This window comes from Peromyscus eremicus, chromosome X (assembly GCF_949786415.1).
Source record: "Peromyscus eremicus chromosome X, PerEre_H2_v1, whole genome shotgun sequence".
NCBI lineage: Eukaryota > Metazoa > Chordata > Mammalia > Rodentia > Cricetidae > Peromyscus > Peromyscus eremicus.
This window is the reverse complement of record NC_081439.1, coordinates 20,898,604-20,924,935: the sequence shown is the minus strand read 5'-3', so window position 1 is coordinate 20,924,935 and position 26,332 is coordinate 20,898,604.

Below are 26,332 nucleotides of genomic sequence, written 5' to 3'. Positions count from 1 at the left end.
TACCCATTTATTGCTCACTGAATACTCATTCTGTCTTTCACTTTTCCAAGCTCCAGAAAGCTTTTCCGTTTTGAGATGCAACGTATTCATTAGATGGTGAACATAGATATTATTATTTTTTATTAAATTATGCTAAATATTTTGGAAATATTTAGGTTTTAATTTGTAATGGGATTTTAATGTTTGTGTTTTCATACTAAAATGTTTCATGCCAAATATTATTTCCTGTCATCATTGGGGCAAAGTCTATCTATCACTTAGTAAAAATGTCAGTCATGAACACTAGATATTGAGCATGGATCCATTTATTTGTCTCAGTATAGGTTTTCCAAAGCATATCAAGACAATAGATATGTTTCCGTTTTTAAGCAGTGCTTTTACACTCTGTGGCATGCAACAAAAGGTTGTTTGGCCTGGGCTGGTGGTGGTGGTGGTGCATGCCTTTAATCCCAGCACTCAGGAGGCAGAGCCAGGTGGATCTCTTTGAGTTCGAGGCCAGCCTGGTCTACAGAGTGAGATCCAGGACAGGCACCAAAACTACACAGAGAAACCCTGTCTCCAAAAATCAAAAAGCCAACAACAACAACAATAACAAAAAAACCCAACAAACAAACAAAAAGGTTGTTTGGCTCTAGATTTTTGGACTATTTCCCACCCTAGTCTCTGCACTAGTCAACTTGACTGGGTAATTGAAGTTCTTCATTCTAAGATGTCAGGGTCTATAGCTAAATTCTGATCTGCTTTGAAGTTTTCTTTGTCCTTTCCGCTGTCCTTGTCACAGTACCTTATTGCTACTAAGTAGTATAATTCGCTCTACCTCTTTTTGTTTTCTTTCAAGAAAATCCTGGCCATTCTTGGCCTTTTTCTAATTAACTTCCATGGCCAATAATCAATTGGGAATTTGATTAAAATTTTATAAAATCCACAAAAGTTCATCATCATCATCATCATCATCATCATCATCGTCATTATTATTTTGGTATTCATATGCAGGAACAAAGTAGTTTTCTCACTTCGTTTCCTGGGTATCTTTTTTTTTTGGTTTTGTATTTTTTGAGACAGATTTCTCTGTGAAGCTCTGGCTGTCCTGGAACTCACTCTGTAGACCAGGCTGGCCTCGAACTCAGAGATTCGCCTGCCTCTGCCTCCTGGGTGCTAGGATTAAAGGCATGCACTACCACGACCCAGCATGAGTATCTTTTAACAGTTAAAAATGTCTAAATTTCCTACTTAAAAGTCTTGCATATTTTGATATCTAAAAATTTATATATGATTCTATAATTATATAAGGCATAATTTCTAATATTATAGTTTACTACTGTTGGCTGCAAGTTCATAGAAATTCAATTTGGTTTTGTGTATTGAAACAACTAAACTCAAATGTTAACTTCAGTACTATCTGTAGATCATGACTACAGGTTAGGATTTTCAAAGAGTTTCACATATATTATACCATCTGATTTTTCCATAACAAACAATAGCCACATGACCTGTCATATATGCTGAAAGACTTATGTAGAAAAATTTAGGCTTTTCCTATTCACACAGCCTTCTGTCTCCTAAAATCACTATCCTTAAAAAGGAGGAAAAAAACTATAATCAGAGAGATGCCAGTATCATAAGGGTAGATGGAAAAGAAGAAAACAATTCCAGTTGCCATGTGAACATCAAAATAGTCTAAATCAGCCAAGTCTTGATTTATTAGCCATAGGGACTTATAAATGCTTTTCCCCCCATTTTTCCAGGTTGCAAGTTTCCATATAATTGCTATGTTTCTAATCTTTACTATCTCAGTTTTGTCCCCATGCTACTGAGGTAAGGAAGTCATTGGCTCTATTTATATGAGTGTGATCAAATCACCTGCTACTGTTTCAGGTGGTTACTTTGTAAGCTGTAGGAACTGGTATCAGTAATCATCCTATATGTCACACAATATTTATAGGATGACAAATAGATCACCAAAGAATCTAGTCCTGTTTATAGCAGCCATCATTTCCAGTGGAAAAGCACAATTCCTTTTGTCTTCATTCTGCAGAATCTGCTAAAGTACTTTAGATTTGGGAACCAGGAAGAGTATATTCCATTTCTTTCTGTGCTTATTTTCAAAAGATGACCTGGAAAGCAAATGATGGAATTTCCATTTGGTAAACATAGAAATTTCTTTCACCACCTTGGAGAATGTAGTTCATCTTCAATGTCCAGTCAATATATTGGATTTTGCCTAGTTGGAAATCAGGGAATATAGTCCAGGAAAGTCATGTGAAAGCAAGTGTTGTTTTCTATGTTTATAATAAAGATCTGATGAATCTCAATGTTGTGCTGGAAAAAAAAGTGCATAAGAAGACAATCAGTTTCTATTCCAACTAAGGTGTTTCACTATTGACCCATGACCTGAGATGGTTCCAACCACGAGAAAGAAGTGGATAGAGGGCTACATTCTGAATAAAAAACATTTTATATAATTTCTAGCCTGTGTCATGAGGTCCTTCCCATGGCAAGGTAGACTAAGAAATGCTCACTTTCCAGATTACTCCTCCAGAGAACCATCTGTTTCACATGGAAATGGAAATTGAAGATTTGCAAGTAGGACTTCCAGCTGTGAGTGGCTATCCCATCAGTAAATGAAACAGCATAAGCCTAATCAACTCCAAAAACCGAAAACCGCATTCCTTGATTCTTGCCAGTGCAAGCCCACGTGGAAACTCACTATAGGAAAGCCTCTAATGAGTTCAAATACCAGATTGTTGGAAAGCCTCCTCAAGGAGGAAAAATACTTTTTCTTATTCAGGTAGTAACGTTCTTTAGAAAACAAAATGATACTCTCTTTTTATTTGAAGTAAGAAAAAAAAATTAGATGTCTCTTGTCTTTTTGCTCTAGTGCTACTGCTCCAAGGAAAGGGTTTTAAAGCTTCCATTTCACAAGTGCTTTTACAGAAAATGAGCTTCATTCTGGAAGGCTCCATGTGAGACTGGTAATTTCCGAAATGAACCTTCAAGAAAGGGCTCTTTTAGTTTCTGGGACAGCATGAAACAGAGCCAACAAAAGAAGATGAAATAACACCTGGAGTGCAAGCACCACAAGAGATTTCTCCAAAGATATACTTACTATTAACCTGTCTTGAAATATAAACATTACGAAAAATAAGAGCTGACATATAACTTTGCTTCCTCTTCTCTGAAATACAAAACAAGTAGATTTTTGAGCAGTATACTTTTAAATGGATTGGAGTTTATCATGTAACTCATGTGGCTTAGTTTTGAAGAGTTGAAAACTACTATTGACTCCATCAGAAGCAATTTTGAAACAAATCAAGTCTTCTACATGAACCTCTTCAGGATAGCAAAATGTTCAAAAACTACACACAGTGTTTTCTTTCTGCTCCCATCTACTACCCTCAAACTCCATGACCAGATTTCAGGCACCTCTCAAGTACTCAGAAATCTCAAGAACCAGTTTTGCATGGCTGAGTTCCTCATGGAAACCAGAGCATACCGAATCTGGGCCAGCCAAAAAAAGATTTTTATTATTCTGGAAAGGGGAATATCTAGGGGCACCCTTAAAATTTGTAAAACACATGTAGGAATGCACGGGCGCGCGCGCGCGCGCACACACACACACACACACACACACACACACACACACACACACACACAAGTTGTTGCAAGTAAGTTGAGGACATCCAACATGAACTTGGAGCTTTCCTACTTCTGTGGTCTACATTGCCCAAATGTAACTTGTTCCTACTCTTTTAAAAATCTACTGGTGTAAACTTATTTTGCACAGAGGCTTTGTCAAGGCTTACTTAGAAGCGTCTCTAACCTAACCTTTGGAGTGCACCAGTGAAGAGTAACTTTGGAGATCTTGGCAGGGCAACTTTGCAAAGTAATAATTGTCAAACTCATTTAGCTTCTGCGTCGTTTGTTTTGCTATTTCTCTTAACTCAGTGGGCTTCCTGGCTTGGACAGGCACCAACTGACTAGTCATGGGGGGGGGGGAGTTCTTATGTGGAAATGCCTGCTTCCATGACAAAATCTCCCTAGAGCAAAACTCTGATTCACTAGCATGCTTCTTGGATGAGTGCAACATCGAACATTTAAAAACTGGAATTTTAAATTATTTGTTGTTTAGAGGCATGCATTCTTCTGGGGTATCTTTCTGAATGTAAGTGGTTGTAAAATATCCATGAATATCACATCCAGAATAAAAGTCAGATCTGTTGCTTTTATAGCTTAGGGCATTTAACCTCCGAACAAATTTCTGGATATTTCTTTTATTAGCTTATGTATATAAAATTATTGAATAGACTGTCAAACATTATAGAAACATGATGTGTTGCTCTAGCTTGCCATATGCCTAGCACAGAGTAGGCAGTATTTATTTAATGCATGAATGTCATAGGCACTTTAAACATATCAATGGAACATGTAGGACTTCAGACCTTGTTTATACCAACTCTCCATATCCTCCCAAAAAGTCTGGGTTTGGAGATAATTTCTACTTTCTTTTTTTTCTAAATTTTTGTGTAAGTTTCTTCTGTTGTATTTTGATTTTCTTCTTTTAAGTGTCAAGTGAAAAAGATCCTCTCAATTCAATTGGAAGTGGTTTTCTGGGTTCAGTTGACTGGAATCTCCAGTCTAGCAACACACTTAGATATGTAAAATAATGTCATTACAGTGGAGCAAATGATTAACAAGGTGGTAGGGGATCATAGAGAAAGGGAATCAGAGAGGTTACATTGGCACAAGGTGTGAAAGATACTACAGAGAGAGGCAATTGTAAAAGCTGAGAGTTCAGATGAGTGGAGTTGTAAGTTACCTGCATTTCACTTTTTGTAACTTTTACTTGTATTGCTGGGCCTGCTTTCATTCTGAAGTGACAACAGCAATCTACAAAGAGCCTCCATGGTTCATGTATCCCCCTTGAGACATTTTTAAAATACAAAGACCCCTTTTAGTTTGAAGAGTATGTGTGTATTTGAAGCTTATCATCATTAGTGATCAAGGTTTTCTTTAACTTCAGTGCTTGGACGCTTGGATTCCTCTGTTCAAGCAATTAGAAAATTAAGTCGGGTGGCACCAGGAGCCTGCACTGTGAACTCACAAGGGTAGAGGAAATACACTCTGGCTCTGTTGCTATAGCAACAAGTGGTTCCAGGATAGTTACGCTTGCTTTCCATTTGGATAATTACGAACAAAAAGGAGAAAGAAATGAAAGCAGTGTCATGGTTTTTGCCCTTCTGGTTGACAACCTCTTGGAAGGGGTAGCTACTGTGATAAATCTTCCTTGAGACTCCACATAACCTTGGCTATAGAACTACATTTCATGTGTGTGGAATACAGGGTGTGTGTGTTGGTTGGGGTAGGTGATCTTTGTTGGTGAACTCTGTTGTACATACAAGTCCACCAGTGGGGATGTTTGAGTTTCTTCCTGGGCTTCCAGTGAAATGCCATCTTTTGGACCAGTGGGTCTCATCATGGGGTGAAAAGGCAGAGGAGGATTTTGTCTCCCTATGGAGCATCTGTAATGCTTTTAGATGTTTTTGGTTGTCACAATTGTCATGGGGAGGGCAAATGATATTGAGCAGGTGGAGGCCAGGTATGCCACTAATCTTGTAATGCATAGAAAGCGTCCCACCACTTAGTTATCAGCCCCAAAATTTCATAGTGCTGAGACTAAGAAAAAGGATTTGGACTATGATTTTATGTTTTGGAATGGCTGACATTCAAGAAGTAATAGCAGAGTTGTGTATGAATATGATACTGTAAAAGGGATTTCTTCGGTTTTTTAATTTTTGTTTTTGTTTTGTTTTCTGTGATTTCTGAGGAATTTTCAAAGACAGTCCATCTTGGAAGAATGTGGTTTACAAAGGGCTCACGGGGCAAGATCTTGGCCAGGAAGGGACCATTTTGCAAGTATGATGAGTCAGAAGCTTAACAGGTTCAGGGCCTCGATTTCAGGAAGAAATACCTCTTGCTTCACTTTATAGTACTTGTTTAGTATTTAGCCTAGGTTACCAGAGCATGTCTAAATGGTATACTTGTACTTAGTTTGAGTATTATATGTTAACAAGACGGCTAGACCAATAAGCCTTTTTATAAAGGTAGAATTCCATCCTTCTCATCAGCTTGGGATTAGAGATATAATATAAGAGATAGCAAGAGAAAACACACACACACACACACACACACACACACACACACACGAATTTACTATTTGTTCTAGAAAGAGTACTTTAAGTATAAATCATTTGCCATTTTCTATGGAAATACCAGCTATATATTGGCACACTTTTTTATTATTCTAGAAAGATCTCTTACAAAGGAACAAGAACAAACTGCCTTCTTAGTATCTGGAGGCCATTCTGATGACAACTGTGAGACTACACAGGTCTGGAATATGCTCATTCACCAGCTGTTGCTGTCAGGGTGAATTCCTCACCTGTCATCAGAAAATGGTATCACAATTGTGTACATGCCTTCCAATGTTTCCCAGTGACACTGTGGAACTTGACAACCTGTCAGTTGTTTTTCTCTCTAAGCCAAGACTTTGTGCCATGTTGGCCTACAAATGTTTTCTCACAGATCTTCCCAAGGCACCAGTGCTCATTCATGTCAACCAGAGATAAACCATCCTGAAATCTGAATCCTTGGATTTTCATGCTCTGGTCATGAGAACATGTTCCCGCACTGCCTGGTGTGTGCTGTAATATATAGCTGTAGCTCTATAGTTCAGAAGTTGCTTCCACTGCTTTCAGAAGAACCAAGCCAAGGGAGGAGATACATGTGAAAAGCAAATGATAACGTTTTATCCAAGAACAGACACATCCAGAGGCTACCCAAGGCTGGCAGTGCACATTGGACTCTGGGTATTAGGGCAGGCATCACTCAAAGAGATGTCACTTCAGTGCTCAGCCATAAAGGCAAGTATGACCAAGAAAGCAAAAGAAGAGGGATTTATACATGCAAATATTGGCTAATGTGGGGTCTTTCAAGGACCCACAAACACCACTGAGGTTGTCATGCTGTCAACATTCCATTTCTAATGAGATGTATTTAACTGAAACATCATTTGAGAGAGGGTGGTTCTATTGTGGAGAGAGAATGCATGGATTGTGCTTGGTTGGAGGAGGTAGAGTAGGGAGGCCAGGATGACCAGTGAAGAGATTGCTGGCAGTGACAAAAGGGAAGTGATGGATTTGGGAGACTGCTGGCATAGACCCATTGATGTTGCGCCTTTTTGGACTAGGTCACAATGCTGATCTGTTGATTGACAGAAGCAAAGGAAGGCTGGTGGAGGATCCAATTTCTCAAAGTTTTCATAAGCATCTTGTTCCTCATCACCCAAGATAAGCATAGAAACTAGCTCAAACTAATCTGTTCCCTAGTTTGCTATCTCCAAAAGACTGCATGTCAAATTCTGGAGTCATCAGCTGGCTCCTGGATTAGAAACTTGGATAAAGGTTAGAAATTTCAAGAAAAAGAGTGCTTTAGATAGTAAAATAGTAGTATAGGTAGTGTTTGGTAATTCACATGGTAAATTTGAGAAACTTATAGACTGCCTTTGTGGGTTAAACTCCCATTGGCCTGTAGACCAATAGCAGCAGACCCATGTAGGTAGATAAAGAAGAATTCCTGGGAACTTGAGCTGGTTCCTCTGTGGGAGAGGAGGTAACATCAAGTGGTGTAAATAGAAAAAAGGATTTAGGAAGAGTAACCTAAGCTAAAAGCTGAAGTTCCTGAAATTCCCTCTGTGACTGTGTCTAGTTTGCATATTTGTGCATTTTTTGCCAGTACTTCACATCCATCATGAGGGAGGGGAGTGTGATCTGATGTTAATTAGCAATAGATGTTGCATAGACTAGAATATTTGAGTTGAAGATTTCAAAATGAGAGTAGACACATGTGAGAGACTGGCCAAATTGGCTTGAAGATCAAAGGCATTCCAATTGATCTGTAATAATAAATGTAGAGAAACAGGTATTCCTTCTTCTTGTATTACTTTCTTCTGGCAGTCTACTTTGGTTATAGACAATTTCTTTGACATGAAGGCTGTTAACAGTGATTTCGAGTATTTTACCATGACTATATAATATATTTTATCTCCATTGTTTACAACCTTTAACCATAGCAAATTAAACACCTTTGCATCAAGAAGTGTATATATCATCTAAAATCTTTATAGCAAATGCAGGTTATCTATGCAAATTGCATTGGATTAAGCTAATGCTTTGTAGAGTAAGCATCATTTTGAAATTTTTTTTGCTAGAACTGTGAGTTCTTGCTTTTTGATTGTTTGCATATTTTGTTGCTAAGTATGCAAAAAGCATAATTTCTTTCTGATTATTAATTATACAAATGCTCCTATGTAAAAATGTCCATTAGAAGAGGCCCATGGATCTAAGGCAAGAGTCAATAAACTGTTTCTATAAAGGTTCAAAGAGTAAATAGTTTCAGCTTTTCAGACGACAGAATCTGCCATAGCTACTCAACTCTACTTTTATAGGTTGAAAGAAGATAGACAATACATGAATGAGTTGTGGCTGTGTGCCAATAAAACTTTATTTATCAAAAAAGAGGCAATGGTTGGTAATAGGCGAATTGAGCAGTTACTTGCGACATCTCTAGGGCTATGCTTCAGGGTCATATAACACATACCCACTATAGGTTGGATTTGGCCCAAAAGGTGTAGAATGTTGACCTCTCATGTAAGATAATACAATATTCTAGTGGATTATATCATTTTTTTGCAGGAAAATCAAGTTCACATTTTAATAAACTTGCCTTTTCAATTTTGGCTTTTAAGTAACATGTAAATGATAATGACACATGGATGTTTCTAATTTCCTAAGAGGTGCTGATGGTCTGAAATCATAGGCATCAGCTTGTCATCTTAAATTTCTCCCCCATGATCTACATATTTCCTCTGTAGTCTGGGATCAAGGAAGAGTATCTTCAACTGAAGTATCATTTTCTATAGCTGTGTAATTGACAGACAAAGGAGATTTTTGATGAAAATTCAGTGCATTCTAGGAAAACTAATATTGGTCTGAAAAATTCCTTCCCAGATTTTAATTTGTATATAACTTTTTATGGTAAAAAAAAATGCCCTGACCAAAATAATCTCTGACAAGATGTAAAGAATCAATGTTGTTTTTATGATTTAGATGTCATACTGAAGTGGGAAGATACTTATTTTCAAATAAAATAGATATGCCTTAAAATGTCAAATCAAAACTATATGGTTTTGATGTACCCTGATTTATATATTTATGATCAAAGCTTATTCAGTATATACTATCTCAGCTGCCACTCTGAGATGTTTTGATGTTTCATTCGGGGCTGGGAGAGTTTTTTTTTTTTTAATTCACCAGTCATTCTTTGGAGTTAAATGTGTGTGTGTTGGTCAAACAAGAACGGAATGGAATGTTAGCTTTCTGCCAACAACTCTTCTGGCTCCAAGAAAGTTTCTCAATTTTTTCTCTCTTCAACCTGAGTCACATAGACAATTTATCTGAAGAAAGGATCAAGGGAAAACAACTGTAGAGGATAAGCAAAGCTTCTTGCATCTGTCAGTGCAAATTTGAAAACGAGTTGTAAGTAGCATTACCAGTCATCTTTCTGCCATTGGAGAGGTGAGTTCCTAAACTTTTCCTTGGAAACGTATCTGGATGGGATAGGCTTTATTCAGGTCACTCTTTGAATGAAGATATCAGAAGTTACGACTTACTTTTCTCACTCTGGATGTAGAAATGCTCTTCAGATAGGATGACATTAAGAAGTATTGTCCAACTGCTCCTTCTCTTCCAGATTTACATCAATAACTCTGAGAGTTTGTTGACAGTAATGAGTCACAGAATGAAATCATCCAGACCATTTAGAAATGTAACTTGAACATATACAGTAATAAGAGTCTCATACTCATTTCTGCTCTCTCTGTATGTGGCAACTGGGGTGTGATGGGATGTTAACTTTTTCCAACTTGTGAAACTGAATCTCTTTTGCTTCACTTATCAAGTATAGGTACCATGCAAATGAACTTTGAAATGGAAATGAACCATCCTACCTATTGCTGTATTTTCTGCTTGCTCTCATTCAAGGTTTCTCAGCCCTAGAATTGTTGATATTTGTGGCTGGGTAATTGTTGTTTGTGAGTACTCTCCTCACAGCAGGATGTTTAATAGTATCCCTGAGCTATACCCACTAGATGCCAATAGTGTCTCTTTCCCTAACTTAGAGTCATACAACCAAAATGCCTCCAGATATTTCTCAGTGCCTCTGGACAGAATCACCTTAGATGAAGCTAGTTCTCTAGCTACTTCAGTACTAGGTTTGATGTCATTTAACTAGTATCCTGGAAAACCATTGGCTATAACCACATGATTCCCCTCTAGGATTCTCTCTGTGTACTTGATCTCAGCTTTATATCCAGTATGGAGAGGAAGAGGTAACATGTGTAGAGTGCCCATACTTTTAGCTTTGCCTAGAACAACCTTGTTTGTGCCTGTCATCCTAATATAATTATGAAGAACAACCCTGGAGGGTGACCAGGGAAGAGTGAAATTTATCTGGCCCACTTTTAGCTTTGGGGAAGAGGGAAAAAAATTGACGGAATCCTACAATCTCAGCGAGCCCTTCTTTTACTCAGCAGAAGTTATAGACATCATCCTCTTGCAATAACAGCCTGGAAACTGAACCATTCTATGCCTGGAGGGACTACATACACAAATTCTGAGCCTTAACACTTTCCTGGAGGTTTTAATTTTTGTTCGAAGTAGACAAAATGAACTCAGACAAAAAGGAAAAGAACAGTATTTTTAAATAAATGATCTTTGCCCAATTAAAAATAAAAGATTCAAAAATTCTAAGTTTCTGATGGCTCTTATATTTGCTTTTGCAATTACGTTATTACTGGGCCCAGGCTTCCTGCTTGGAAAAATTTTAAATGTTTAGAACAGATTAGGGTGCATGACAAGTGAGCCGAAGAAACCAGGTGGTAATTTGAAAAACAATCATTTTCTTTTGGTCTTAAGAATAGGGGAAAAAAGTTTTCCCTTCTCATTAAATCCTGTCATATGCTGTAAAGACTGCTCATTAAAGCTCGGAGTGGACATTTGCATTGTGTTGCTCACTGGCATGTACCTTTATGAAAATCTGCATACAAAAAAAATTTCTCCAGGTAGTAATATGCACTTGAACCTCTAATCAGAATCAGCCTCTCCCTTGGAAATGTGAAGACAAGATGTTGTTCAGCCTGGAGAAAAGCTAAGATAATCTAAGGGCCTATCCTGTGCAAAGAGCTGGAATTAATTTCTATATTTACAGCTCAGTGACTGTCTCATATTTGGCTTTTAAAGTAATAGGAATTCGTGGAATCCATTTGAAAAAGTTGGGCATGCAATCTACCATCTTTGCCACCATTTTCTTTGTCAGCAGTTTTGAACCTTTCCCTGCTCTTTAACTCACACAAAGCCCTGGTTTTGAGAACTGAAGTTGAAGATCCCTTTCAGAAAAATCAAGGCCAGCTGGCTGCCTCCACCGATAAGTCTTTGCCCCAATCTCTTTCCCTTCACATTGTGATGTTTTCTCCCTGCAGTCACATGGCAGGACACCAATGATATATGTTATCTTTAAAAGCCTCCTCAAGTTCAAGTCTTTACCATCATATGGTTTTAGAGGATCTTCCAGGTATTGTTTGTTTTTTCTTTTATTCATATTTCATCCCCCATCACCTCTCTTATTGCTTTCCTCCTTTTGCTGGCCCCCTTTCAAAATAATACCCATTTATTTTATGTCATAAGTATGTACAAATATGTTTAAATCTGGATTTCTGCATATGAGAGAATATATATGATACTTATCTCTGTGAGTCTTGTTTATCTCACTTCACTCAAAATATCCAGTTCTAATCATTTCCTGCAAATGACATAATTTTGCTCTTCTCTACAGTGGTTTAATCTCTCTCTCTCTCTCTCTCTCTCTCTCTCTCTCTCTCTCTCTCTCTCTCTCTCTCTCTCACTCAGTGCGTGTGTGTGTGTGTGTGTGTGTGTGTGTGTGTGTGTGTACGATTTTTCTTTGTCCAGTCATCTGTTGGTAGACATTTAGGCTGATTCCATTTCCTGGTTATTTGCAAATAGTGCAGCAATGCACATGAATGTGCAAGTATCTCTGTGCCATGCTGCCATAGATTCCTTCAGGTGTATATCCAATAGTGACATGACTAGGTCATATGTATGATAGCTCTATTTATCTTTTTGTAGAACCTCCATACTAATTTCCACAGTGACTGACTAATTTACATTCCTGCCAAATGTGTGTAGTGAGTGGTTCCTACCCTCAACCCTACATCATCACCAGCATCTGTCATCATCTTTTTCTTACTGATAAGCATTTTGATAGGAGTCAGGTGAAAAATGTTTGGTTTCCATAAGGTCCAGCTGTAGAATATTTTCTTAATTAGTGATTGATGAGGGAGGGCCCAGTATATTGTGGGTAGAGTCACCACTGGCTGGTGGTCCTGGCTTCTATAAAAAAGCAGACTGAGAAAGCCATAACGAGCAAATAAGTAAGCAGCACTCCCCCATGGCCTCTGCACCAGCTCTTGCCTCTAGCTTCTCACCTTGTTTGAGTTCTTTTCCTGACTTCCTTCAATAATAAACAGTGATAACTCCCCCAAGTTGACTTTGTCATGATATTTTATCACAGCAATAGAAACCCTAGGACAGATAAATACCCAGTGAAGATTTTCTCACCTTCTGACTGCTGTCTTCTACACTCTTGTTAATTGTTTGGGTTTCTTTGCTGGGTAGAAACCTTTTTACCATTAAGCTTTTAATTAATTCTCTGAGAATTTCATACAATATTTTTTGATCATACACATGCTCTAATTCCTCCTCCCAGGTACATTCTGACCCACCAAACTTTGTGTCCTCCTTTTTTTTTCACCCATCAAATCCAATTTTTTAACCCATTAAATCCATATACTTTAGATGCGTGGGCATCCATCTACTAGACTGTAGTCAGAAGGTACACCTCCCTCTCCCTCTCTCTCCTTGCAGCTGTGAATTGCCAATAGTAGAAAATTTTAATTTCATGAGATTCTATTGGCGAATTCTTGGTACTATTTCCTTAGCTATTCAAATTATCCTTGCCTATATCTGTATCTTGAAGTGTTTTCTCGATGTCATCCTCATTTCTGGTTGCAATTTCATTTGGCTTTGCAATAGGAGTTAATCAATGTGCTATTTCTCTATGGTCCCTGTCCAGGTTTTTCCTAATGAAACAATTGACTCCAAAATTGTCATTGGCTCAAAAAATTAGTAGGTAGGCTATGGATAATATTTAAGAAGTGGCTGTTTTTAAATTATTGAACTGGATCATGCTTTAGGAAGAATATTTCATAGTTTTCAGTTATCTAGAATAGCATCTTAATAAGTAGTATTTTAAGAAGGCAAAGTGTCAGTTCTATATAACTGCAAAGAATCAAGAAACATTATCCCTTTATTCTGTTTTGTAAGAGAGAACATTCTAATACCACCTGAACCTTAATCATAAACATACTCAAAATGTCAGATCAATCAGTATCTCATTAGTGTGCCAAAATATGCAAGGATGCTATATATGCAAGAATGCTAAATATGCAAGGATCCTGGGGGTATTGGTATATGATTCCAAAATTTCAAGTACTAGTTTTATAATACTCTACTGAAGATGTTGCCCAGTTTCATCTTTCGCCTATATACCCCTCCTCTAATGTTACAATTTTAACTGTCTTTCTAGTCTAAAACATGTCATTTTGCTCAAAGAAAGACGTTCTTCACTATTTATATATTATTTGTGTTTATTTATTATATGTGTGTATGTTGGTGGCTGTGTAGGTTGGTATAATGATATGGAAATCTGGTGGTCAGTACCTACTAAGGAGGTAGATGGATATTCTCTGAGGAGGAACAACTCCACCCTCAGCTATACATCCAACAGAAACACCGCAAATGGTCACCAAAAGGCATGTGCTAGAGTTCATCCCAAGCTGCTAACAACCCAATGTCTATTGACAGGCAGGAAGGGAAAGAGTCATGTTCTATTCATACTATAGAATACCTCTCAGCAGCAAATATGAAGTATGATTACATGCCAAAACATGTAGTATGGATGAAAAAAAAAAACATGGGTAAGGAGATTGTCTACTGTGTACTGTGTAATTCTCTTGAAGTAAAGCTCAGAGCCAGACCAGCAAGCCAATGGGACTGGACTGGAAGTCAGGATATGGTAACATTTGGGGGTTGAGATTGGGAAGAGACCTACATGACCCAGAAGGACATTGGACAGTGGTGGTCACTTTAAGAAAATGCATTGATGTATGTGCTTCCTACTTCAGCACTTATCTGCTTGTGTACTAGGTTGCAATAAAGCTTTAAATATAGAACTAAAGGCAAGGGAAAGAACACCCATCTTTTCAATGATGGAGAACTAGTAGCGCTGCACTCAACCAGTTTACTACAAGTGTTACTTCTGGCATGTACCTCATAAAATAACCATGTGGGACTACACAACAACAATAGGCCTGGACCTCTCATTGGGACTGTGTTTTGGCAAATAGAATACTTTTTTGCATTAGATTGTCTCTACCACTTAAGTATGGAAGACCAGGTCTTCTCAGCTCAAGTATCCCATGGCAAACCTAAGAAGGTGGAGTTCTAACTACAGGTGATGCATTACCTGAGCACACCTCATGCCTATAGGCTTGCTAGCCCAAAGGAGACACTGAAGGCTCCAGAAAGAGCTGCACGGTGGGATTTATAGAGCCTGAGAAGGAAATTTGTAAGAATAGCATAGCATCTTTCCACTTCTGTTTAGTCTTAACTTGGTGAAATTTTAAAGAGATGCTGGAGACTAGGGGAGCTGTTTGTATGCAGAATGTTGTCTGCCTCAATTGCCCTCTTGAATTTTGGCTGACTTCCCAGTCTTTTGTGAGAGTCCAAATAGAATGTGTGCACTTCTCAAAAACAATCTAGATGTTACAAAAGGATTTAAGTGTTATTACTCCCCAAGGAGAAATATGAGGCTTTTTTTTTTAAGGAGAAGGCCAGAAGAAATAGCTTGGTGTTTAGAAAGAGTCACTCAAATAATTGGCTGACATATTGAGTTAAATTCATCTCCTCCCATGGATGCAAGTCAGGAGTTATAAAAGAAAGAACAACATTAAATTCTAAAAATGAATGAGGGGGAAGTAATAACCCAGGCATTACAGTGATTGATGGCCATTCTTAAAAATAACATTGTCATAAACTAAAATTAAGTAACTGTAAATAAATCTAGATACTCAATATAAAAGTTTGTGTACATGTGTAATATGTACTAACATTTTGATTATTCAAAATATTTCATTTAAAAACATAATTTTTACTGAGTATCTGTATATTACACACATGTTCATACACACATTTTTATATATATACATTATATATATATTATGTGTATATATGTGTGTAATGTGTAAATATAAACATGCATATGATTTTTAGAACTGCTATCCTCTAAGCTACCTGCAAAATGATGAGAAGAAACTGCAGCTGATTGTTTCTTAGACTCTCAGAAGATTTAGATGACCTTCATTCAGCCTCTCAGATTAGTTACAGCACCTCAAAGGACCATGTATTTAAAGAAATACAATTAGTTTAGGAGAAAACTTGCAAGGTTTATATTTTTGTGAATATTGAGGTCTAGTAATAGGAGGTGAAGTAATAGCTGTTCACAGTGTTTGGGTTACTGTTGTTTCCATGGACATCTCATTAGAAAAATTGCATCCAGGTTCCTTCTTTTTCCCCCATGAAAACAGAATAGATTTGGTGAAATTGAGGCTATTGGAACAATGATCTCATTGCCAAGTTCCTATGCTCTAAGGCTAAGTGGAATTCTTGTTTTGTGGATGAAAGCGTTTGGATAATGTTATCTTAAGTTACTCTGCCCATTGTGGCCTCATGTAGTGGAATTGTAAGGACTTACATCTTAATTTCTGATGACAGAGTTGCACAGGGCAGAAGGTACAAATAAGACAAATACCAAAGCACAGAACTAAGAGTTATCAAGTGCCCTTTGGAAAGGGGTTTCATAGATTATACTGTTTCAGTGGGCAGTCAAATTAAGAAGTCTTGATTCCTGAACTCTGCAGAGATTATCATGCAGGTGGGAAGCAGCACCCGTTGAATTCCTTTGTGGGAGACCGTTTAATACATTTCATAACCAAAAATTGTAGCTCTGAGATAACAAAGGCCCTGTGATTTCCTTTTCTGAATAAGTGATTTATTATTTCTGAAGGGACATAATTCTGATTTTAGAAGGTTTTTCTTTTGAAACACCACATCCCAGTGTCTGAAAGAGAGTTGCTAGCTATCTACAATGATCAAACCATATGTGTGTCCATCAAGTCTGGGCCCAAGGAATGCTTCTGTTGTAATCATTGCCAGGCTACCCCAAGGAACAATTGCTGTAGTTGCAGTTAATTCTGGTCCAGACTCATTACAGATTTGTTGGAGCTATAAACATTCACAGTATTTGTTCTCATCTCCTGTAGTCATAGCTGAAAAGTGTTCAACAAATGTTCTGCAAGTTATTTCTATACAGAAGGAAGCGGATTGGGCTTCTGGATAAAAGATTAATGTGATAGCTCTGTTTTTTAGGAGAACATTGTTTGGGAAGATATATCAAATAAAACAAATAAGACAGGTATTCTAACTGAGATGCCAGCAAGAAGGCTGCAGAGCCTCTTATAGGAGTGTGGTAATGTGAGTCAGGAATTGTCCCTCCAGTAACTCCAGAGAAGCTATTGGGAGTTTTGGTATCCAAGGGGAAATGGAAGAAGTGGAATTGAAGAGAGGTGATTGATGCAATGGTGGAAGAGGGCACAATAAGCAGAGAAATTTCCTCTTGTAAACAAGGAAACTTTTTAATATGTGACCTTGAACTGCAGAGTGTGAAAAGCCAAGAGGATACATGGCTGCACTGTGGAATATTCATAACATAGTGAGGATGCTATATACACTATGTCAGTTATGGAAAGTGAGCTGGATTTCTGAATACCTCCCCCAGAATCTTGACTAGTCTGAACTTTTCAACACACACACACACACACACACACACACACACAGTGTATCTTTCCTCTAAAGTCACAGCCTATTAAAAACTTTATCCCATAAAAAAAAGTTTTAGAAAATGCGTTTGATTCTTGTAAGTGTCCTAAGGTTTAAATGATAAGGTAGAATCATAGAATTCTGGGGACTAAGTAAGGACATGTGTGCTTTCTTTCCAATCTGCTTTTCTAGTCTCAAAGCACATGGCTCGTCAATCCAGCACAGATAAATAGCAAGCCTGTTTCAACACTAAGGGACCAACATGTGTTCAAAAGTAGAATGAGTGTTTCAAGAAAAAAAAGGGCACCGGCAAAGCTTAAAACACCATCCAGTGAGGAGAAGACTCTGACAAATGGTTGAGATTAGAAATATAAACGCAACAAAGCATCATTTAAATGTTTGTTTTATGCAGTTGGTTGTGATTTATATTGTTCTAAAAGAAATGGGGCTCAAGGTGCTTTATCTGATTAAGTCTGATATAAACAATTTGGATGTTCATAGAAATGAATATATGGAAGATAGAATCCTTTCTTGGGATTTGTAGAGTCCCAGGAGGGAGAAAATGAGAGCCCAAAGTGGGAAAAACAGAGAAATAAAGGAAAGAAGATGTCATTTCATTTTTTAAATCTGAGGGTCAGTGAACATTTTTGGTAAAGGGCCAGATCCTGTAGGTTTTCTGGCCCGTTTAATGACTCTCTGTAACAGCTGCTCAGCATTCCCAGTTTAAGGAGAAAGCAGCATAGACAAATACTTAACTGGATGGGCAGGATTGTGCTCTAAGAAGTCTTTATTTACAGGGGCAAGAATTTGAATTTCAAATAATTTTCACACGTCATGTAATAACAGTCCTTTGATTTTTTCCAAATCATTTGAAAAATGAACTCATTCGTGTACTAAATTTGAGACAAACATCTCCTCACAAATTTGTTCTTTCAGACACTCCTGGTTGAAAAGCAACGTCCTTGCCCTTTTAAGTTTGGGAGAATTTATTGAATGATGATTTTTCCCCCCTTTGGTATTTTCCTAGGTTTCTCTGAAATGCTTTTTGTGCCTGTGACACTTTCCAACACCAGTCGTCATGCATTTATTAAGCACTCACCAGTGAACTGAAATGCTGAGGACAGACGTCAGAGGAAAAGAAAATATTAGCAATAGGACGTGGTACAGAAGCTCCTCTATTTATGGAATTTCAACTCGTGCACTTTCGTAGATACAAACAAAAGCAGACTCTGGAGCAAAGCCCTCTGGCTCACTCCTTGCCACCCAAATATGCATCAAGAGCTTCTGGGAGCTCTTTTTATTTCTACTCCCTTGTGTCTTTGATTTCTCATTTATTCAATCCTTCAGATATTTACTGCATTTCTGCTTAAACCTCATCTTGTGTGATAACCTCATGGGACATGAGAAGAGGAAAAAGTGCAGTAAGGAGTAACAAAAAGTGGAAACAACTTATAAATATTGAGATACCTCAGAAAACCTATCAGGTCTGTTGACAGAACAATTTTCAGGGCAAAGATGTTGTCATGCAACTTGTGAGAAGGTACATGCTTCTAATAAAAGGGATCCTAGAGAGAATTTATATGTACCTGGTAGTATTTTCAATATATATTTAAAAGTATATGTGTTACTTGAATTATAATGAGGTTACATCCCAATAAATCTATCAGAGATTGACAATGCCACAAGTCAAATATTCATTTATGCATCCAATATATTTAACTCCCTAGTCCCTCTAGCTAAGTACAGTATTGCTCATTTCTTCCCATGACCCCAAGATTGAGCAGAAGCTGTAGCTGGCTGCTGCTATCTGACCTTAAGAATTTTTTGTACTATATATTTCAAGTCAAGGAAAAGACTTTGAAGCTGAATGGATCATTTCTACTTAGTGAATATGACTTTCTTCTTTTATTTTTGAGATTATAATTATATCACTTATCCTTCCCTCTCCTCCCTCCAAACCTTCCCATATCCCCCTTCTTGCTCTCTTTCAGATTCATGGCCTCTTTTTTCATTAATTGTTATTATGTACATGCACACATGCATGCACACACACACACACACACACACACACACACACACACACACACACATTCCTAAATACGACCTGCTCAGTCTGTATAGGGTTACTTATATTTATGTTTTCAGGGCTGACCATTTGGCACTGGACAACCAATTGGCATGCTCTTCCTTGAGGAAGACTATTTCTCCCACTTTCAGCATTCCTTAGTTGTGTGTATTTCTTTGTGTATGGTTGAAGTCTCATAGACTTTCCCCTGTCCACATTGGCATGGCTATTGGTGCCATCCCTGTTCACTTTTGAACTATAATGAAGTAGGAAAACAGCAAGTCAAACCATTGTAAATCAAGGATCATCTGTACCTATACAACATAGACTGTATACCCACACCCCTACTACACACACAAATTCTACATCTGTGTCATTGTGCAGCTTCTGTGAATAGCATTTGGACTTTTGCAAAGGATGTCCTATGGGGTTTTGAGCTGTTATTCTGTACACAAAAGGAGCAAGAAATGTGTGGGAGTTTCTAGATATACATACAGCAAACACTATCTTAAACGCTACCAAAATAATGCTAGGCTAAGAGTACAGCTCGCTAGTGGAATGCTTGTCTGGAATGCCCGAGGCTCTGAATCAAATTCTCAGGACCACCCCAAATGTGATGATTGACAAACTGATGAATCAGAGAGTCTTTGTATATGTGGTGGGATGATCAGTATATTAGGCCTATTTGTGTTAATTCAGGAGAACTCAAGTCAGTCATAGGTGTTTCTATGGGTTTGGAACCTGTCTGACCTTAAACTAAGTGGTGAAATGGTAAATAAGGTTGCTGAAGCTGCTGAGAAATGCCTGCAGTGTGAACCAGCAGCTCTGATACTTCAGAAGGTTTCCAGCTTCTGAAATGGAACAAGTGTGATGTGGGCAAAGATGCCAGATAAAGCATTCATCCGCAAGAACGGCAGAAATGCAGAGGCCAAGCCTGAGAAGCTTGAGCCACATAATCTTGAAATGTGTCTAGATGTTGTAGGCTTCTACCGTGTTCAGGGCCTGGTATAGGTCCAGAATAATAAACAGTCTTTTTAGTTTCCTCTTTTATTTTTTTTAAACAACTTGAATACTTCAGGCCATCCTGTACTGATCCTTTTTGGAGTTCTGCTCAGAATGTCTCAGATCTTTTTATTTGAACTGATTCTTTTCTGGGTGGGATGGGGCTGGGGAGATGCTTCTATTGTTTTTTGTTTGTTTGTTTGTTTTTACATTGGGCTTGATGTATAAGCATGAAGACCTGAGTTCAGACCCCCAGTACCCATGTAATAAGTCAGGTTTAACTGTGTATGCCTGTAATTCTGGTGCTGGGGAGGCAGACAGGCAGATCACTAGAGTTCTGTGGCCAGCCAGCTTAGACCCTGTGTCAAAAACCAAGTCAGAGGGCACATCAGGAAGACACCGGATGTTGTTAACCTCTTGCTTCTACACACACACGCACATACGTGCCTGTCCCCCCCCCCCATGCATATATGCCCTCAGACATAAACACAACAGCATACACACACAATTCTCTGAGTCATTCTTCACCTTCTTGTGAACAACATTTGAATGTCTCCAAAGGATTTCCTATGGGTTCTGGAGCAGTTTCCCTGTACACACAAGGAACAGGAAATTCCTGGGAGTTTCTGTCATCCTGGGACATCCCGTAGACCATGGCTGGTGGGAGCAAAACTATGAAGTCAGAGGTCCCTTGGCCTGAAGAGGAACAAACTCTGGTATTTCTCTCCCTCAGGATTAGACTGAGGTTGGGATAACACTAGACAGGGATAACACTAGACACTCTTCCCGTAATTGACTCCTTCCATTTCCCATCCCTGTTTCTATCCTTATAAGTTTCTCTTGGGAGCATTCTTTGAAAATCACCCCCCATGTCAGTCCTTGTCCTATCATGTTTCTGTGGATCTCTACCTAAGGCAATAAGCAATGACATAAGTAAAATAAAAGAATAGCACAAGATCTTGCCTTCAGTTATCATGGAAAGAGTAAATGAAAGAATGTCCAATCTTCTAGGGAAATTGTGGTGTAGTGCAGCTTCTACAGCTATAGATCTTCCAAGCTCAGTTTACCTTCCTTCCTTCCACAGAATTCGTATGTCATAAAACTCACTCATTTAAAGTAAAAAAAAAAAGCATCATTACAGTCCATTTTAGAACATTTTCATGAGCAATGAGAGGAGCATGGTACCCTAGAGCTTATTAATTTATTAACCATTCGAGTGTCCAGTCCTTAGCAGCCACAAATGAATTCTTGGTCTATGTTGATTTACTTGCTTGCATATTTCACATAAATAGAATCATGTAGTATGTGATCTTTTCTGTTGGGCTTCTTTCAGTCACCATCAATATCTCAAGGTGTATTCAGATTGTATCATGTAACAACACTTCATCCCTTTTATGGCCAAGTAACCTTCTATCGAGTAGACTGATTATCTTTGTCTAGTCATCAACTGAGGAACATTTTAGTTGTTCTGACTATTGGGAATAATTCTGCTATGACAATTTTTGTACAAGCCTTTATGTGGATATACATTTTCATTTCTCTTGGTTATATACTTAGAATTGATAGGGCAGACACAAAGATTTCTTTCTTATCTACAGCCAAAACAAAAGTCTTCATAACTTCCACCTTTGGTTTTTGTCCAAGTTTCTCTAGAAAAATGAACAAAGACTTTTTCTTTCTTACACATGACATCCCTTTAAATCATTCATCATTATCTTCATGTGCTTCCTCAACTTTTACAGATTGACTCTCTTCTGTTTTCTAATCATTCCAAGGCAGAGATGGTACTGACAGGAATAAAAACGGTGAGCTTTGAAGTTGTTACAATATCTGTTATGATGTACAAAACAGCTTGCTTTTGTTTCAAAGCTAATGCTTTCCCATCAACAACAGCGAACTAGTCATGGATTATTTTTAATTTTCCAAGATGAGAGGGAAAAAATCACTTTCTGAGTAAGAAGACTCTTCAATAGATGCTAACTCGGTTATCCCTTTGGAAAATCACAAGGATTGGTCAATTTCATACATACATTTGTCACTTCTGAACATGTTGATGTGAAAACAAATCTTTGTTTCTGAAAAAGAAAAATAATCTATCTTGAGAACTTTGAAGAAATCATGTGGCCTGAAGACAATAGGCAGAAAACTTGATGATGTCGCAGGAAAATGAAGCCAGTTATTTAGTAGGCGCAGAGTTCTACTGAACTAGGTTAAATGTAACATTCATTGCTATTCAGTAGCTATCAGTGGATCTGATTCTTGCTGATTAGTCATATACCTAGGTATATTTTTACATCTTTTAAAATACGATACCCAGGGCTTAGGATAGCTTCCAGTATTGTGTCATATTACCTGCTTGACCTTGCACAAGTGTCTTCACCAAGGACAAGCCTTTGTAAGCATCATTTTCTGCATCTTCTTACCATTTCAGTGGTTCTCAAATAGTATTGTACATAGAGATCTTGTTTAAAATGTCAGTTCTGAGCTGGTGCTTAAAGTGATTCTGATCAGTATGTTTTGAGGACTTTCTTCACAATAATAATTGAAAAACCTACATCCAAATGTGTGCTGATGCCTGTGGCCCTGAAGACCATTCTTGTGACTACTAATTAGCCATTTCTGCTTGGAGTTTTTTCTCTTGTTCTATCTTCTGCTGAAAGGAAAGAAAATATTATATCTTCATGTCATATTTTTTTTTCATCTACTGTGTGTGGATGCAAAGGAAAACGACAACCAAAATCAAAATAAATAAAAAATTCTAGTCTAGATCCTGGTTTATTAGAGTTCCTTTCACCAGAACAATTTCTATATAAACTAGAATTTCTCAACCTATGTGTTATGGATATTTGTGGCCAGACCAGGTTTTGCTATGTGTGTGAAGCTGTCTCATATATTCACAATAGCATACTGAACAACATGTCTGACCTCTGCACACTAGATATCAGTAGCAGCCCTCCCTGCTTTCAGTTTACAGCAACCCTAGCTGCTTCTCCATATTACCGAATGTGCCCAGGGGGTGTGTACTAATTCACTCCTGTTGGGAACCACACTTAAAAATGCAGTTAGTCCCCAAGAAAAAACTCAAGAAATCTTTGTTTCCTTTGTTTGGTTTTTGTTGTACTACAAGGCAAGAAACTGCTAAACTGTTGATGCTCTGACCTTGTGTATTAAACATTTCTCAGGATTCTGGAATGTTCTGGCTCATCGTATTTGTTGGATTAACGGGCTCCAGATAGGTTAAGTGTCTTGGCAGGAGACGGGCATTTTGTTTCATTCTCCTCGTTTTATTAGATGCCTGACAACAAAATTTTAAGGTTAGTCTCATATGTTCTCCTCATTATCATAAAATAGATATATCGTAAGATAGATTTATTGGGGGAGTACCACTACATGTGAAAATGTTTTTGAAAACTATAGTCACCACAGTAACACAGTGTCACCTTTTGTACTACTGTTGGGCCTAGAAAATAAGGCATTTTTGAGGTTACAAATTGGTTTACTTGGACAAGTAACCAAATGCTCTAAAAGGGTGCCACAAATGGCCAACCAATCTGCTGGCATTCCAACAATCTGCCATATTGTGTGGTTCCCAAGTGTCAGCTCAGTTATACTCCTTCGCTAGGTGGATCTTTATCCTTGGGTGGTGCAATATATACTTTACTAGGAAGAACAATGTTCTTGGTAGGAGATACACTACTATTATGTGGAAATTCTTTAAGAGTGACTTTCTTATGGCTACAAACGTTTCACAAGTTCAGCAATCTTGGTATTATGCGCCAGATCATTCTTGGTGGTGGGAGTTTCCTTCTATTCTTTAGCATTTCTTCCAAGTTGTAACAGGCCATGGTAGCTCTAGGCATTGCCAAATATCCCCTTGGGAGCAAAATCATCTTCATTTGGGAATCACTGACCAAATAGATATGGGGAGAGGTACTGGTAATTCAATGAATGAATATGACTAATCATGAAAGTAACCATTACTTTGAAACCTGCTTGATTATTGTGCAAATTGTTTTGTGTCCAACTTTCTATTTACATTTCAACTATACCATGTATTATGTGCACACAATAACTCTCCTCTTGAATGAAATGAAAGTAATTGTGTTTTCCTCACATCAATGTAATGAAGATCCTACTTGTTTGCACAGAACCTCTGATTCAGGTGCTCAATAAACAGTGGAATCAATATTACTTAGAATAATCATTCTGTCACTTGTAGTAATTTCACTGTCTTAGACATTCTGCAGAGTTTGGGCACTTGAGCCACAATACAGATGAAGACAGTTTAGGATTAGAGAAAGGAATATAATACCATTGATTTTGGCTGTAAATGTAAAGTCATTTTCTTTTCATCAACTGATATTAATTATATATAACAGCAGGTTTCATTATGACTTTTCATACAAGTACTTAAAGCATTTTAATCACATGCACCCTTCTGTTCCCCCCGACACTCCTGCTCATCTCATTTCTCTTTCTAATTCTACTTTCATATCTGTTTTTTTCTGATTTTTGGTTTTTCTTTCTTTCTTTTTCCTCCTCCTCTTCCTCTTCTTCTTTTTCTTCTGTTTGGTACCCAGTGGGTTGAATTCGAGTTTTTTTTATTTGAGTTAGGTGATGGGTTATTTAAAAGAGTATCATAACACAGTAGTGGGAAGCTCACCAAACCTCAACCTTAGACAACGAACTATAGTCAACAAGGATTGCTGAAAGTGGGAGAAATAGTCTTCTCCAGGAAGACCATACAAACTAGTTATCCAATACTAAATAGTGTCAGCCCTGGGAATGTACATAGAAGTAACATTATGAAATCTGAGCTGGTTATATTTATGCATTTAGGAATATACATATCAATTAAAGAGAGAGGACATGAATTTGAGAAAGAGCAAGTGGAGCCACACAGGAGGGTTTGGAAGGAGGAAAGTGAAGGGAGAAAATTATGTAATTATATTATAAATTCAAAAATTAAAACTAAAATATTATAGAAGAAGAAAAAATAAATAAAAGAGCATGGGCAACTAATCAGTGGCTATACCACTGAAGAAAAAATCTCTCTCTCTCTCTCTCTCTCTCTCTCTGTCTCTCTGTCTCTCTGTCTCTCTCTGTCTCTCTCTGTCTCTCTCTCTCTTTCTCTCTCTCTGTCTGTCTTTCTCAGGAACCATTAACTACCTACAGATGCTCAGGGAGGGTTTGGGCCTCATGAGTCCCTCCCCTCTCCATGACAGGGTATTGGCAGACACAGTCTTATGCAGATCATGTGCAGGTAATTGAAGCTACTGTTATTTCAAGAGCGCAATGGCCATGTCATTTCTTGATTCTCAAGCTGCAGTTTGGAAAGTCATAGCCAGAGGGATTGTGTTCTCTCCTTTTCTGATTAATGACCCTTGAATAGAACATTTATTTTAGAACCATCTTTCTGTGGGTTCTTTTAAAGGGCATTCTCCCGGGATCCTTGGCACTGAGTAGCAATTCCTCAGTGAACATATCAGATAGCAAGTATAGTAGAACTAATGGTACCTTAATGGAACCTATTGCAATAGTTGCTTTACCCCAACTCTGCCTTGCTTGTCTTCTTCCCTGCATTCTCAGGTTATAGTGTTCCTGTCTGTAATTGACACATAACTCTATGATGTTCTTTGTGCTGGCGATTGAGACCACAGACAGCAATGAGGCTATGTTAGCGCCATATCCCTCTCTCTAATCTCTCCTGTGTGGTTGCAGCTCCAGACAATATTGTTGAGACCACCAGGAATTCTTCAGGCACTAGTCCTGGTCCCAGATCTGCTTTCAGGCTGAGGGTTATATCTTTAACTGAGTTGGAGAAAGGAACAAGGGCCTTTTGTTCTTCCTTGAATCACTCCTAGGGATTTAGGAAGTGAAGTAAGGAATTGTGACTATAGAGAAAAATGATCATTCCTGAAGTGGCACATATGTTTACAATTTGCTCTTTGAGATTGCCACCCCTCCAAGTAAGTTGAACTTCTCCTAAATGAAACGTCCTCCATCTAAAGCATACCAAGTGTCTCATTTGTTCCTGTCTGTGAGTGGGTGAAATCAGCAATGACATTGTTGATGCCAGGGCCCCAGCAGAGCTGGAAGGCACTCCTTTAATTTCAGGAGACATGTTTTGGAAAAGGGG